Source organism: Marmota marmota, unplaced genomic scaffold (genome assembly GCF_001458135.2).
Source record: "Marmota marmota marmota unplaced genomic scaffold, marMar, whole genome shotgun sequence".
NCBI classification, from domain to species: Eukaryota; Metazoa; Chordata; class Mammalia; order Rodentia; family Sciuridae; genus Marmota; species Marmota marmota.
The window spans coordinates 395,885-406,621 of NW_025999869.1; the positions used below are offsets into that span (position 1 = coordinate 395,885).

Genomic DNA, 10,737 nt, shown 5'->3' on the forward strand with positions numbered 1-10,737 from the left:
GGCCTTCTCATCTGAGACACACACCAGGCCTGGGCTGTAACCAGAGCACAGTGCAGCCAGGGAGTGGGGAGGGCCCCTGAGCATGCTCCTCCTGCACTCACTGCTCCCCCACCTCACAGCTCCGAACCAACAAGCTCTTCTCCTGCCTGTGGGCACTTCCAGTGGAGCCCTGCCTGCTGCCAGAACTCAGGAGGCACCAGGGCCTCCTGGAGACCCTGTGCCTACAGGTTATCTGCCTCTTGGTCTCGCTAGTTTCTGCAGACAATGATCCCTTAATCTCTCAACATGGTCAATGTGATATTCATCAGACACAGTGTCCTGGACATAAGAAGAGAGGCTCAGCAGGTGGAGGGGCTGTTGATAGAAACCCCACACAACTGGTTGAGTTTCTCTCTAAGGTATGTAATCCCTGGGAGGATCAGAGACAAGAGCCCACACGTTTTGTTGCAGTCCTTGCCAAAGGATCTTCCAGGAAACCTCAAGCAAAGGATGGCAGGTCACCCTCTGTCAAAAGTCAATGTTCCTCCTGTAGGAAAAAACTGAGGGGGACCCCGAGTACAATGAGAATGGGGACTCACTGAGTTGATAGCATCACGATTATAAGAGTGACCTGACAGACTCAGCAACAACCTTTGCTCCAAAACTTGGATGCAAACAGAACGAAGAGAGATTGAGGCACAGTTTCATGGATACAAGAAACCCATCTGCAGTGCTCCCAGTGGCTCTCCTCCAAAGTGGGTGGAGAACAGGCTTAACCTGAGCCCAGGAAAAATCACAGTATGTGGGAGACCCTTCCTGGTGCCCCCAGGAAGAAGGAAACTGTGGCTACATCCAAAGACTCTAGAATAAAAGTGTGCCAATATTGGGGCAAAGTTTAAATGCTATACATGAGTGTGCTTCTCCCAGGTCACCAACAAGGTGAGAATCATCTGTCCGTGCATTTTAGGAAGAGTCCAGAAGATGATAAAGGACAACAGGCAAATCTTCCATTCCAGGACCCCTGTCATTGTCCATTTCCAGCAGGAAGCAACTTGGAGATGTTGTCATGCAGTTTTCCCCAGAAATGGAAAGTAGCAATTGACAGAAAATGTAATGGGAGTCCACTTCATTCTCTTAGTGCAGACCTTGCTGCTCTGCCACTGAGGTTATTTTATTTTATTTTTATTTTTAAAGTTTTGTAAAAAGGACACCACCAGTATATTTCACAAAGATATCAATGTATATACCCCAGCAACACAAAAAGAATAAATCTTTAAAAAATATTCACCCCCGATTATTCACGTTTTCTAATATAAATTTAGGACTTCAGTATGTAAATAAATATACATTACTATGTATATTTATTATTATACAGGTATTACTATGTATACCTTTCTAGTGTGGCTTACCAACAAATCAGCTGAACTTGAATTTTCTTTAATTAAAGCAGGTATGCTTTTAATGGTAGGGAAGGGAGGAGGAGAGAAAGCATTTGAAACTGTCCAGTTCACGTCAGTTATCAGTCTGGTTGATCCTGGGAGCTGGTGGAAGGTGTTAACGTGGCTGGGAACATCAACACCTTGGCATGCATGAATGTCAAGTCGGGAAGGCTGGCAATCACCTTGATAGCTTCTTCACTCAAGTGCTCTTCTCTTTTTGGTTTCCTGGTAGATGTGCTTGTCTTCTCTACTGTGGACATGAGTCTTGCAAATGCATCAGTCACTTTGAGGCTTGAGGTGGAGATTTCCAGCTTAGAAGTTGTTAATTCATACAACTCTGGATCTACACCTGGGATTGTGTTTCTGCTGCTAGAGCTACTGTCATCCACGGGCCCAAAGAAATCAAGGTTCAGAAGAGTGGAACCTCCACTAGCATCTAAAGGGTAAGTAAGGCCACTGCTACTCCAGTCAAACTAGACAGGTGGTAGAGACTCCTGGAATTGATCAGATGTACATGTGTTCATCTCTGGTGTCAGGGTGGTTGTCTGACCAATGGAAGCAATTTTTTCTGTGGCAGAGAGTGGTTTCAGTGGTTCCTTGGTGGGCTCTAACATGCCCAATCCTGCTGCATACATGGGCACTATAACAGGCTGCTTCTTGTTGCCCGTGAAGAGAATGTTTCGGGTGTCCATTCCTAAGGAGCACAAAAGCTTCTTGTTGCTATGGGAGCCGCCCCACTGATATCTCAAGCCATGTGCATCATGGATATCCTGTAGATTGGTCCACACATCCAGCAGTTCTCTGCTTTCAGCTAAGGCCTCTCTTGTTTTTATTGGCAAGGTGCTTGTTTCCAGCAAGTGCTTCAGAAAAGAAACATCCTCTTCAGCCTCAGGGACAAATATGGAAGGAAAACATGCTTTGAAAATTCATTCCAGGTGGTTTAGTAAAGTTGTCTGAATGGAAGTGGCTGATTCCTGTAAATGGCCACTAGCAACTGCTCCTTTGGGAGTTGCCAAAGGGATACTGTGCATCTTGGGGGTTCCTGGAGTATCAACATTTCCATCTGTCCTATGTGACTGCCAGACTTCCTTTTGTTGATGAGCTTCAGTGGCCTGCTGATCTCCAAAAGCAGCCCAGGAACAACCATCTTTTTGTTCATCCCCAAAAGCATTCCAATCTACAACTTGGCTAGGACCAGCTGAACTGAAGTCCGCAAAGTCATCAGAGTCTTGAAAAGCACTGCAGTCATCTTGAATATTTGGCACTGAATCAAAATCTCCAAACTCACTGTCTTGCCCATTTTTCAGTTCTGAAACAGGTTCAGTGCCTGTTCCACTAGACTTTCTTGCCAATTGACATTCCTCTGATAAATTATCAGAAGTCTGTTTCAGGTCTGAATCAGTAAATATCATTTCCTCCGGGTAAGAAGCAGCATTTGTATCTCCAAATTCTCCAAAGTCATCACTTGATTCACTAAAATGTGGAAAGTGCTCTGAGGACTCTTCAAAAGTGACATCACTCATTCACTTGAGTACCAATGACGAAAGGTGGAGTGGTGCCACTGGCTGTGCCAAAGTCATCAAAATCATCCTCATTGGTATCATCGCAAGCCACAAATCATTACTACTATCACCATTTTTTACACTTACAGAATCATCCAAAACATTTTCTTCTGTAGGACCAATGTTTGGGATTTGGGAATTAGTAAACTTTCTACTTTCTTCTTTGGAAGAACCAAGTTCTTCATCAGCATCAAAAGTTTTAATAGAATCCATGCATAGGTCAGCACATTTTGAAGTAACTAAATGAAGTTTTTCCTCAGTTTTACATTGTTCTTTCCTAATGGCTTCTGAATTATCAGTCGAATCTACCAAATTCCAAGCCTTTGATTGATTATTTGAATTTAAAAATTCATCCTGTTGCAGCATTGGAAGGCCGTGTTTTTCAACACCCAAACTTGTGTTAGGTGCTGTGCTTATTTCTGAAACACAAACTGATCCTCTCCATCAGTGTCTCCTTTTTCATCAAAACTTTTAACCAAAGACACTTCTTTTACAGAATTCAGTTCATTGACTCTGTTAATTTTGTTGTTTTCCTGAATGGTTAGTGCATCTCTCTCATTTAAAGCTGCACATCTTATTTCTTCTAGTTGTAGCCTTTTGGGAAAATGTGGCAAAATCTGCAAATTCCTCAGCAGGACTAGGTGCAAAGTCTAAATTTTACTCAGTGCTATGAGTGCTCAGAGGCTTTCGTCCCTTTGAATCAGCTACATTGTCCAGGTCATCTGTTCCCTGAGGATTCACAGTTTCCAATCCTGCAAACCCATTTGTTAGAATCTCCAGACAAGGAGGCTTTTCCCCATTGCAGCTCTCTAACTGCTAGTTTTGATGAACAATGTTCATATCAGTTCTAAAAACTCCTGGAGTGAAACTTTCAGGTGTTCCAACATTCTGTCTCTGCTCTATTACTTTGTTTAAATCTCCTGGACTTTCCATGTCATCAGTAGAAGTATCTATAGTTTTAGATGAAATAACTTCTTTGCTAATGGTACAAAGTAAAACATCAGACTGACCTTTCATGGGAGTACAAAGTTCAGCAGTGATGTCCTTATCATTACCATTTTTAATGGACTTAAAGTTTGTAAGGCTATTTAATTTTCTGAGAAATCATGAATTGGCATAAAATGGTTTGAAGATACAAACTCTTCCTTAGGACGAGTATAATCTGGTGTATCAAAATCGACAAACCGTATGCCAGAAGGGCTGACTTCTGAAAATCCACCAAATTCCCCAAATTCATCATCATCATCATCCTCTGCTCCATTGCCTAGTGGTGGTGGGGATGAAGAAGTACATTCGAATGATGTCTGGCTCCATTGTTCAGTTGCTTTCTAAGGATTAATTTATACCTGGCTGGTCCGGGGCGGCCGCGACTGGCACGGCTCAGGGGCCCTGGGAGGAACTGGCTCCCAGGGAAGGACTGGCTATTCGGAGCTGGTGAGAGCAGAAGGCAGGCTGCTCCCAGCCCCGTCAACGCAGCAGCGCCATGGACGCCCTCCCGGAGTTTTAGCGCTGCTGCGGGACCCCCTTTCCCACTACCCTCTGCCCTCGGCCACCGCCCTCTCCTCCGCCCCCTCCTCCTCCGTGGAGACCCTTGCCCACTCCACACACTTTCTCTATTTTAAAACCAAAATTTTATTCTTTCATTCTTGTCCATGTCCTCCTCCCTAATCACAGGAGAAGCCAGATAAACAGTTTCCCATCCTAGACTGAGTTCTGTCCTTAACTCACCCACCACAGGCATGAAGGAAGCCAGACCCCGGACTGGCACCGGTGGGTCTGAGGAACAGCACTCTCAAGGCTACGGATGAGTGGATGAGTGTTGACTCCTGACAGGGCACAGCTGCATACAGCCTAGTTGCCCCCTCTTCAAAATCCTAGTGTGTTCCCCCTGGCAGAATCTCAACCCCTGGAACAGGAGTCCTCTGTGTGTGCTCCTTTCCTGGCAAAGCAATAAAAGCTCTTTTTCCTTTTTCTCAGAACCTTGTCCTCATCACTGGATTGGAATTAGGGACCTACTTTTCAATATCAACCTCTTGAAAATTTCCCCAGCAGAAAGAGGCCAAGCAGGTTCCAGAGGAACTTCTCTTGAGGTTATTCAACTCATACCAGGGCTTTAGTGCATATCATGGTGTCCACCCATGATGGTCCTCTCTGAGACTAAAAATGTCTTCCTAAAGGGATGAAGTTTTATTAGTCAAAAAGTGTCAGCTAAGACCCATTATGGATCCTTCCCTTAGGTACCAAATGACACAAGGTCACAAATCCCTTCTGGGGACAGTAGCATTCAGTGCCTGAAGTGTACAGAGTCAGGCAACCCCAGTCCTCTCACCCCACCAGGAGCAAGCCTAGTCCAGAGCTCACCATAGAAGAGGTTCAATTTGTTAACAATGCATCAAACTGAGCTGGTTAAGTCACCAACATGAAGATTGTCATGCCACCAAGGGTGAACTATGAGGACAGAAATGTGAAGTTATTAGGGAATCTGACATTCCAGTAGAGAGAGGGATGGCTTCTCATCCACCATTGCAGCTAGGAGAGCTTGGTCTCCAGGATCAAGTGTTAAGTGCCTTGAATGGTCATGTCTACCAGACATCCAGCACTGGAGGTCAACACCAAGCCAACCAACGTTTCCTGCTCTGGCCTTAACAAACAAGCCCAGGGCTGAGGCGTGTCAGAGGTAGATTCAGGAGACAGCTGATCTTGTGGGGAAGACCTTGACAGCAAAGCAAAGCAAGATGGCTGGGAATCAAGCACTCAAAGCCCATAGACATCACAGCTCTTTTATTACACCATTAGCTGGTGAAGGTGAAAATACATATTTCTTTTTTCTTTCTGATTTCACACCCTCTTGCTCTGTCTCCAGCTGAGCAGTTACAACTCAGTGACTCCCAGGCACGCCCTTCCCTTGGGTCCTGTCTTATCGTTGGAATCTACCTGGAGTTTCTTCATGGTCACTAGATTATCTTCTATTGACAGAGGAGCCTTTAGAGACACAGTGAGAAACTCGTTAGCTGCAGGGAGGACACACTGTCCACACCTTGCCCTGCTCCTCCCCTGGCTTCTCAGAACTCACCTGGGCTCTGTGTGGTCAGAGATTCAGCAGTCAAGGCTCAAGGAGGATGGGTCACACTTGCCACATGCCTAGGATCATTGCAGCCCTCAGAGCCAGTTCTGTGAGCTGGAGCTGCAGCTGTAATGGACACACTGTGTTAATGACTCCAAGGAAGGGACCCAGGCCAGGCCCAGACCTCTGCCCATCAAGCTGGCTGTGCTTGGTAGATGGCACTAAAGGGAACCTAGAATACACCTGGTGTGATTAGGGACTGCGTGTTCAACTGTGTTTACTAAGTTGATTCAAATATGAAGACACATATTGGGCTATTGTCACCAGAGAGGAGAATGTAATCCAAGAAAGAAAAACTTCAGGAACATGTAACCTTCCTTCCCCGGGTTTTTCCTTATGGGGAAATTATTAATGACCTAGTGCAAGTCATATAATAGGTAGATATTTAATGAGAACCTTGATAATTTCCTAGCACACCCAAGACCCTGAAGACACTAAAAATGTAAGGCCAACATCAAGGTCCTAGAGTAATTCTCAGCAGGGGGCACATTTCTACACAGAAGAGCTGTGCTCAGCCACCCCAGTGCTACACAGGGTCAGAGAGCAGGAGAAGGAGGATGGGTCACATTGCTCTGTTCAGGAGTCCCCTCACCACCCCTGACCCTAGATCAGGCTCCTGGATTAGTTGAGCAGCATCCTTTTCACACCCAAACTGGACCAGATATTAACAGATTGTGTCATCAGTGCAAGATGGGCTGCTCAGGGCTGAGCTCTGGATGACGAGGAATGATGAGGACATAGTATCTGCCTATGCAGTGATCACCATGGCCAGAGTTCCTCTATCCAGCAGAGGGAGGACTCAGAGTCTGGACCCAAGAAATTCAAGATGATTCATAGAAACCCTCAAACTGATGACCTCTATGCCAAGAGCAGCACCAGAACCAGCTTCACCCTGGGGTCTGCCCTGCCTTGCTGAGCTCACCCAGCACTGGGTCCCTGCCTTCCCCACCTGCATGAAAACTAGAATGTGCTGGGGCTGCCCTGGGTGAGCCCAGGAGGAAAAGGACTAGGTCTCTGTCTCTATCCCACCCTGTGATAAATCTCTTCTTGCCCTTTGGCCAGAGAATTACTCACCTGACCTGTATTCCCTGCCTCTGCCAATGGCCCTGAGGGGAGGAGCAGGAAACAAGCTACAGCCTCCAGGCTTCAAGGGAGACTTGCACAAGTGCTCACAGCAGACACAGTCTGCCTCCCTGCCTCCCTGTGCCTAGGGAGGGACCCAGTGTCCAAGCACCAACAGCCTGGGCTGGGGCAGGCCACGCTGTGCTCATCTCCTCCTATTAGCACAGGGAACCCCCCTCCCCTCCCAGGCCAGGTGTCCTGCTGTCTTCCTGCTGCCCCTAGAAATCCTCCCTCTGCAGCCCAAGGCCAGGGGCTGCCTGCAGGTGCCCTCATTTACATGTCAATCCCACACAGCAGGGCCCCCCTCTGTGCCCCTAGGATCCAGAGGAAAAGGACATCCAGGGCAGTGTGGCCATGAGAAGGGAGCTGCAGATCTGGGCCAACAGGAGGCATTTCCCAATCCAGTGGTCTCAGCTTGTGCTGACCCCCGCAGACCATCGGGTGCTAATTACTATAATGTACTCCCCAGAAATTAGCAATGCAAAGGGAAAACCAAACCTGAGTCCACTTATATTTACATTTACCTGAAACACCCACAGTCCTTTGTTCAGTCCTTCAGAAGAGCCCAGGATGCGCTTCCCTAGGGAGGCTGGAAAGGGATACTGGGGAGTGTCCTGTCACAGGCTGAGGTCACCCTCCCTCCTACACAGAGCCTGCCTTTCCTTTCCTCCTCCCAGGCAGGAGGCCATGTCCCACCCTGACCCTCAGCCCCTGAAGGAGGCCTCTCTCCTCTGCTGGCCACAGTGTTTCTGGAACCACACAGACACCACGGTGGGTGCCAGACATGAGAGAAAGATTGTCCACATGCGGTGACATTTTCTGTTTGGGGCAACATGAAGAGTCACAGCTCAGGTGGGGAGGCCTGGAGTGAGCCTCCCAAGGCCTCCTCAGGCTCCTCCTCTCTCAGGTCCCCACCAGGGCTGGGTGGCAGGTGCTGCCCTGGGTCTAGCTGCAGAAGGAAGGAGCCCTGCCCAGCTCTCCAGGTGTTCAAGACCAGGTCAGGGCATTCTGATCCCTCCTGCAAAACCACATTCAGGAAAAGAGGGAAGAGACAGGTGTGAAGCCCCAGGGGACCCCACCACTGGATGCCACATCATATGGAAGGGCAAGGACGCTGAGATCCTGCAGACTCAGTCTTGGTCCATGCCCCACATGGGGGAGGGGTAGCCACAGAGGTGAACATCCTAATGGGTGCTGAACCCACAGCAGAGGTTAAAGTACCCTCAGGAAGATGGTTGTGGCAGAGTGTGTGGGACTTGGAGGTGAAGACCTGCCTGCAGCACAGTTCCTCACCCAGGTCCTGTGAGCAGCAGGGTCCTCCAGCTCTCCTGGCCTATGCTGTACCCTCTGAAGTAAAGCCTGATGTGGTGGCATACAGTGAACTCATGATTTGATTGTGGACTGTGTGTATTGAAGTATGAAAGTAATCTGAAGTGTGAAGTTAATTTGAAGTTTACACACTCACTACACCCACATTGTAATCAGGAAATCAGGATGTGGGATTTGCTTGTTTTACTTCAGGAGTAGAGTCTACCAGCAAGTCTAACTTGCTGTTAAAGGAAATCTGAGCCTAGAGCACGTGCTGCTCAGGAGACACCGCACAGATCCACCAGTGGAAATGGCAGGCAAACCCACATGCCTGAGGACTAATGGTCTGTTCAAAGGGGCCCAAGTTTCCTCACCCACAAGGTGAGTTTTATCCCCACATCTCAAGCCCTCCCCAGCTACAGCAAGCAGGAGGGAGGCTCCCAGGCCAGAGCCAGCAGGAAAGCCCACCTTTCTCCTCACCTAGGGCTTCCCTCAGTGAGGATGGTTCCAGATCCTTCTTGTTTACAGTTGATCCTGAGACCAAGGCAGTTACAGGAAACAATGAGACTCAGGGGAGGCTGGGCACGGTGGGCCTAGGCCTGTGTTCTCCTGTCCAGTGAAAGGCCCCAAGGCAGGTGCAGTGCCCCCAAAGAAAGTCAGGATGTCACCCTTTCTCATGTGTCTTGATGGAAAATTACAAGCCTCTTGATCCAGGAGGAAGATGGGGGCTCAGGACACGTCCCTCCCACACAGCTGACAAGCTGGTGCTGCCATTGGCATGCCCCCTTGGCCCAGTGTCACATGATGAGAGAGGCAGTCCACCCCACCAAGGAAACCTCCATGTCATTTGTCATGTGTGATGTCAGATTTCCATATGAGTTCATTTGAAAATAAGATAAACCAGCAATTTCCCATCTCACCTCGGCATTAGAGGGGCCTCTTCCTGTAGCAGGGCCCCAGGAGGCCAGGAGGACACAGAGTACCTGTCAGCAAGCACATTGGTGGGGCTGCTCATGAACTCCTCAGGGAGTTGGCTCCATGTGGACACAGGACCAGAGTGGACGGAGGAGTTTGCTTCACCAGCCTGGACCGAGCTGCTGCTGGGCCACGGTCCTGGGCAGAAGAAGACTGGAGAGGGAGGGGAGGACAGGAATGGGGCTCAGGTCCTCAGCTGTGCAGCTGAAGGACACTCAGGTCAGCCTGAAATGTTGAGTCCACAGATGGCCCTGGCCTATGAGCAGTGCTTTCCTGAACGCTCATGACTCCCATTCCTCCTGGTGGCCCATACAAAGTTCCTAGTCCAGGGTGGAATTGCTGCTGAGATTGAGAGTTTAAATTCGGATGCCAGTGTTTACTGGTGCCCCATAGAGCCTCCTGAGTCAGAGTGGGGCTTCAGGGAGGTTGTGGAGAGGGCCCTTAGCACACCTGCAGATGGGGTGTGGGGACTGTGTTCCTGTAGATGAGCCAGTGCAGAGCCAGAAGAAGAGCAGAGGGCCTGAGTGCCTGGGTGCTGGTGCAGAGGGCCTGGGCTTAGAGCAGCCTGGAGCCACATGGATGGTACATGTCATGCAATCCTGTGTCCTGGGTCCTCTGCTCTGTCATTTTTTTTTTCCTTTAATTTTTATTGTTGGTTGTTCCAAACATTACATAGTTCTTGACAAATCATATTTCACACTTTGATTCAAGTGGGTTATGAGCTCCCATTTTTACCCCAGATACAGATTGCAGCATCACATGGGTTACACATCCACTGTTTTACATATTGCTATACTAGTGTCTGTTGTATTCTGCTGCCTTTCCTATCCTCTACTATGGTGCAGCCAATTTGGAAAGCAGTATGGAGTTTCCTTGGAAAGTTGGGAATGGAACCACCATTTGACCCAGCTATTCCCCTTCTCGGTCTATTCCCTAAAGACCTAAAAAGAGCATGCTACAGGGACACTGCTACATCGATGTTCATAGCAGCACAATTCACAATAGCAAGACTGTGGAACCAACCTAGATGCCCTTCAATAGATGAATGGATAAAAAAATGTGGCAGTTATACACAATGGAGTATTACTCTGCATTAAAAAAATGACAAAATCATAGAATTTGCAGGGAAATGGATGGCATTAGAGCAGATTATGCTAAGTGAAGCTAGCCAATCCCTAAAAAACAAATGTCAAATGTTTTCTTTGATATAAGGAGAGTAACTAAGAAC

General features: G+C 48.0%; 1 pseudogene; it reads right to left on the bottom strand.

Moving 5' to 3' along the window:
• Window positions 1-1,384: 1,384 nt before the first annotated feature.
• Window positions 1,385-4,565, bottom strand: LOC107147943 (annotated as a pseudogene).
• Between the last annotated feature and the right edge of the window lie 6,172 nt (window positions 4,566-10,737).